The 6,243-nt window shown below is 41.3% G+C and overlaps 1 non-coding gene across 1 annotated transcript; it reads left to right on the forward strand.

Annotated features, from left to right (window-relative positions):
• Window positions 1-5,729: 5,729 nt before the first annotated feature.
• LOC148581227 (small nucleolar RNA R71) lies at window positions 5,730-5,837 on the forward strand. The gene has a single exon (XR_015896622.1). It is a non-coding gene; the product is annotated as a small nucleolar RNA R71 (small nucleolar RNA).
• Window positions 5,838-6,243: the final 406 nt, after the last annotated feature.

Raw genomic sequence — 6,243 nt, forward strand, 5'->3', positions numbered from 1 at the left:
TTGGATGCGAATGGATATCTTAGAAGCGAAATAAGATGAATTGAATAGAAAACAGTAGTACTTTGTATTAATCCTTGAGGAACAGCAGAGCTCCACACCTTAATCTATGGAGTGTAGAAACTCTACCGTTGAAAATACATAAGTGAAAGTCCAGGCATGGCCGAGATGGCCAGCCCTCAAACGTGATCTAAGATAGCATACAACTGATCAAAGATGGTCAAAAAGACTAGTAAAAGGTCCTATTTATAATAAACTAGTCACTAGGGTTTACATGAGTAAGTAATTGATGCATAAATCCACTTCTGGGGCCCACTTGGTGTGTGTTTGGGCTGAGCTTGAGTGTTGCACGTGTAGAGGTCCTTCTTGGAGTTGAACGCCAGCTTTTGTGCCAGTTTGGGCGTTCAACTCTGGTTTTGGCTCCTTTTCTGGCGCTGGACGCCAGATTTGGGTAGAAAGCTGGCGTTGAACGCCAGTTTAAGTCGTCTATTCTTGGCCAAAGTATGGACTATTATACATTGCTGGAAAGCCCTGGATGTCTACTTTCCAACGCAATTAGAAGCGCGCCATTTCGAGTTTTGTAGCTCCAGAAAATCCACTTTGAGTGCAGGGAGGTTAGAATCCAACAGCATCAGCAGTCCTTCTTCAACCTCTGAATCTGATTTCTGCTCAAGTCCCTCAATTTCAGCCAGAAAATACCTGAAATCACAGAAAAACACACAAACTCATAGTAAAGTCCAGAAATGTGAATTTAACATAAAAACTAATGAAAATATCCCTAAAAGTAACTAGATCCTACTAAAAACATACTAAAAATGATGTCAAAAAGCGTATAAATTATCCGCTCATCACAACACCAAACTTAAATTGTTGCTTGTCCCCAAGCAACTGAAAATCAAATAGGATAAAAAGAAGAGAATATACTATAAATTCCAAACTATCAATGAAACATAGCTCCAATCAAATGAGCGGGACTTATAGCTTTTTGCCTCTTGAATAGTTTTGGCATCTCACTTCATCTAATAAGGTTCAGAATGATTGGCATCTATAGGAACTCAGATTTCAGATAGTGTTATTGATTCTCCTAGTTCAGTATGATGAATCTTGAACACAGTTATTTTATGAGTCTTGGCCGTGGCCCTAAGCACTTTGTTTTCCAGTATTACCACCGGATACATAAATGCCACAGACACAGAATTGGGTGAACCTTTTCAGATTGTGACTCAGCTTTGCTAAAGTCCCCAATTAGAGGTGTCCAGGGTTCTTAAGCACACTCTTTTTTTGCTTTGGACCTTGACTTTAACCACTCAGTCTCAAGTTTTCACTTGACACCTACACGCCACAAGCACATGGTTAGGGACAGTTTGGTTTAGCCGCTTAGACCAGGATTTTATTCCTTTAGGCCCTCCTATCCACTGATGCTCAAAATCTTGGGATCCTTTTTATTTGCCCTTGCCTTTTGGTTTTAAGGGTTATTGGCTTTTTCTGCTTGCTTTTTCTTTTTCTTTCTATTTTTTTTGCCCCTTTTTTTTTTCTGCAAGCTTTGTTCTTTGCTGCTTTTTCTTGCTTCAAGAATCATTTTTATGATTTTTTAGATTATCAAATAACATATCTCCTAGTCATCATTCTTTCAATAGCCAACATATTTAACATTCTTAAACAACAACTTCAAAAGACATATGCACTGTTCAAGCATACATTCAGAAAACAAGAAGCATTGTCACCACATCAATATAATTAAGCTAAGTTCAAGGATAAATTCGAAACTCATGTACTTCTTGTTCTTTTGAATTAAAACATTTTTCATTTAAGAGAGGTGATGGATTCATAGGACATTCATAACTTTAAGACAAAGTTACTAACTTCTAATGATCATATAATGAAGACACAAACATGGATAAGCACACAACATAGAAAACGAAAAACAGAAGAAATAAGAACAAGGAATGAATCCACCTTAGTGATGGTGGCGTTTCCTTCTTGAGGAACCAATGATGTCCTTGAGCTCTTCTATGTCTCTTCCTTGGACATTCATAACTTTAAGACAAAGTTACTAACTTCTAATGATCATATAATGAAGACACAAACATGGATAAGCACACAACATAGAAAACGAAAAACAGAAGAAATAAGAACAAGGAATGAATCCACCTTAGTGATGGTGGCGTTTCCTTCTTGAGGAACCAATGATGTCCTTGAGCTCTTCTATGTCTCTTCCTTGTCTTTGTTGCTCCTCCCTCATTGCTTTTTGATCTTCTCTTATTTCATGAAGCATGATGGAGTGCTCTTGATGTTCCACCCTTAGTTGTCCCATATTGGAACTCAATTCTCCTAGGGAGGTGTTGATTTGCTCCCAATAGTTTTGTGGAGGAAAGTGCATTTGAGGCATCTCCGGGATCTCATGGAAATGAGCTTCTTGCGCCTCTTGAGCTCCATGACTGGGCTCTCTTGCTTGCTCCATCTTTTTCTTAGTGATGGGCTTGTCCTCTTTAATGAGGATATCTCCCTCTATGTCAATCCCAGCCGAATTGCATAGGTGGCAAACGAGGTGAGGAAATGCTAACCTTGCCATAGTGGAGGACTTGTCAGCCACCTTGTAGAGTTCTTGAGGTATAATCTCATGAACTTCCACCTCTTCTCCAATCATGATGCTATGGATCATGATGGCCCGGTCTATAGTAACTTCAGACCGGTTGCTAGTGGGAATGATTGAGCATTGAATGAACTCCAACCATCCTCTAGCTATAGGCTTGAGGTCCAATATTCTTAGTTGAACCGGCTTGCCTTTGGAGTCAACCTTCCATTGAGCTCCTTTTACACATATGTCCCTAAGGACTTGGTCCAACCTTTGATCAAAGTTGACTCTCCTTGTGTAGGGGCGTGCGTTCTCTTCCATGTTTGGCAAGTTGAACGCCAACCTCACATTTTCCGGACTAAAATCTAAGTATTTCCCCCGAACCATTGTAACATAGTTCTTTGGATCCGGGTTCTTACTTTGATCATGGTTCTTGGTGATCCATGCATTAGCATAGAACTCTTGAACCATTAGGATGCCGACTTGTTGGATGGGATTTGTTAGAACTTCCCAACCTCTTCTTTGAATTTCATGTCGGATCTCTGGATACTCATTTCTTTTGAGTTTGAAAGGGACCTCAGGGATCACCTTCTTCTTGGCCACAACATCATAGAAGTGGTCTTGATGGGCTTTGGAGATGAACCTTTTCCTCTCCCATGACTCGGATGTGGAAGCTTTTGTCTTCCTTTTCCTCTTTCTAGAGGATTCTCCGGTCTTAGGTGCCATCAATGGTAATGGAAAAACAAAAAGCTTATGCTTTTACCACACCAAACTTAGAATTTTGCTCACCCTCGAGCAATAAAAGAATGAATAGATGAAGAAGAAGAAGAAATGGAGGAGAGGCGGGTGGGAAATTGGTTTTGAATTTTTGAAGGTAGGTGGAGTTTATGAGGTAGGTTTATGGGGAAGAGTGGATGGATGTGAGTGGTGAAGAGGTGATGGGGAAGAGTGTTTATTGGGATATGTGAAAGAGAGTGGTGAGAAGAAGTGAGTGGAGGTAGGTGGGGATCCTGTGGGGTCCACAGATCCTGAGGTGTTTAAGGATTTACATCTCTGCACCCATTAGGCATGTAAAAATGCCTTTGCACACAACTCTGGGCGTTCAGCGCCAGGTTGGTGGCCATTTTGGGCGTTCAACGCCCATTTGTGTGCCATTTCTGGCGTTGAACGCCAGAACCATGCCTGTTCTGGCGTTCAGCACCCAGAAGCTGCCCATTTTGGGCGTTCAGCGCCAGAACCATGCTCTGTTCTGGCGCTGAACGCCAGACAGATGCTCCTCCAGGGTGTGATTTTTCTTCTGCTGTTTTTGATTCCGTTTTCAATTTTTATATTTATTTTGTGACTCCACATGATCATGAACCTACAAAGACATATAACTAAGAAAAATATAGTTAGATAAATAAAAATTGGGTTGCCTCCCAACAAGCGCTTCTTTAATGTCAATAGCTTGACAGTGGGCTCTCATGGAGCCTCACAGATGTTCAGAGCATTGTTGAAACTCTCCAACACCAAACTTAGAGTTTGGATATGGGAGTTCAACACCAAACTTAGAGTTTGGTTGTGGCCTCCCAACACCAAACTTAGAGTTTGACTGTGGGGGCTCTGGTTGACTCTGCTTTGAGAGAAGCTTTTTCTGCTTCCTCTCCATGGTTGCAGAGGGAGATCCTTGAGTTTTAAACACAAGGGAGTCCTCATTCCATTGAAGGACTATTTCACCTCTGTCAACATCAATCACAGCTTATGTTGTGGCCAGGAAAGGTCTTCCTAGGATGATGGATTTATCCTCTTCCTTTCCAGTATCCAAGACTATGAAATCAGCAGGGATGTAAAGGCCTTCAACCTTTACTAACACGTCCTCTACTTGTCCATAAGCCTGTTTTCTTGAACTGTCTGCCATCTCTAATGAGATTTTAGCAGCTTGCACCCCATAGATTCCCAGTTTCTCTATTACAGAGAGGGGCATGAGGTTTATTCCTGAACCAAGGTCACATAGAGCCTTAAAGATCATGGTGCCTATGGTACATGGTATTATGAACTTTCCAGGATCCTGTCTCTTCTGAGGCAATGTCAGTTGATCCAGATCACTTAGTTCATTGATGAACAAGGGAGGTTCAACTTCCCAAGTATCAATACCAAATAATTTGGCATTCAGCTTCATGATTGCACCAAGAAACTTGGCAGTTTGCTCTTCAGTAACATCCTCATTCTCTTCAGAAGAGGAATACTCATCAGAGCTCATGAAGGGCATAAGGAGGTTCAATGGAATCTCTATGGTCTCTAGATGAGCCTTAGAGTCCTTTTGTTCCTCAGAGGGAAGCTCCTTATTGATCACTGGACGTCCCAGGAGGTCTTCCTCCTTGGGATTCACGTCCTCCACTCCCCTTGTAGGTTCGGCCATGGTGCTTATGTCAATGGCCTTGCACTCTCCTTTTGGGTTCTCTTCTGTATTGCTTGGGAGAGTACTGGGAGGGATTTCAGTGATCCTTTTACTTAGCTGGCCCACTTGTGCTTCCAAATTTCTAATGGAAGATCTTATTTCATTCATGAAACTTACAGTGGCCTTAGACAGATCAGAGACTAAGTTTCCCAGATTAGAAGTATTTTGTTCAGAGTTCTCTGTCTGTTGCTGAGTGGATGATGGAAAAGGCTTGCTGTTGCTAAACCTGTTTCTTCCACCATTATTAAAGCCTTGTTGAGGCTTTTGATCCTTCCATGAGAAATTTGGGTGATTTCTCCATGATGAGTTATAGGTGTTTCCATAAGGTTCACCTAAGTAATTCACCTCTGCTATTGCAGGGTTCTCAGGATCATAAGCTTCTTGTTCATAAGAAGCCTCTTGAGTACTGTTGGATGCAGCTTGCATTCCATGCAGACTCTGAGAGATCATATTGACTTGCTGAGTCAATATTTTATTCTGAGCCAATATGGCATTCAGAGTATCAACTTCAAGAACTCCCTTCTTCATAGGCGTCCCATTACTCACAGGATTCCTTTCAGAAGTGTACATGAACTGGTTATTAGCAACCATGTCAATGAGTTCTTGAGTTTCTGCAGGCGTTTTCTTTATGTGAATGGATCCACCTGCAGAAGTGTCCAGTGACATCTTTGATAGCTCAGATAAACCATCATAGAATATATCCAGGATGGTCCATTCTGAAAGCATGTCAGAAGGACACTTTTTGGTCAACTGTTTGTATCTTTTCCAAGCTTCATAGAGGGATTCACCTTCTTTCTGTCTGAAGATTTGAACATCAGCTCTAAGCTTGCTCAGCTTTTGAGGAGGAAAGTACTTGGCTAAGAAAGCCGTGACCAGCTTATCCCAAGAGTTCAGGCTGTCTTTGGGTTGAGAATCCAACCATAATCTAGCTCTGTCTCTTACAGCAAAAGGGAAAAGCATGAGCCTGTAGACTTCAGGATCTACTCCATTAGTCTTAACAGTATCACATATCTACAAGAATTCAGTTAAGAACTGAAAAGGATCTTTAGATGGAAGTCCATGAAACTTGCAGTTCTGCTGCATCAGAGAAACTAATTGAGGTTTCAGCTCAAAGTTGTTTGCTCCAATGGCAGGAATGGAGATGCTTCTTCCATGTAAATTGGAATTAGGTGCAGTAAAGTCACCAAGCATCTTCCTTACATTATTATTATTTTTGGCTGCCATCTGCTCTTCC

This window comes from Arachis ipaensis, chromosome B10, assembly GCF_059453495.1.
Source record: "Arachis ipaensis isolate K30076 ecotype BB chromosome B10, ASM5945349v1, whole genome shotgun sequence".
Classification (NCBI taxonomy): Eukaryota; Viridiplantae; Streptophyta; class Magnoliopsida; order Fabales; family Fabaceae; genus Arachis; species Arachis ipaensis.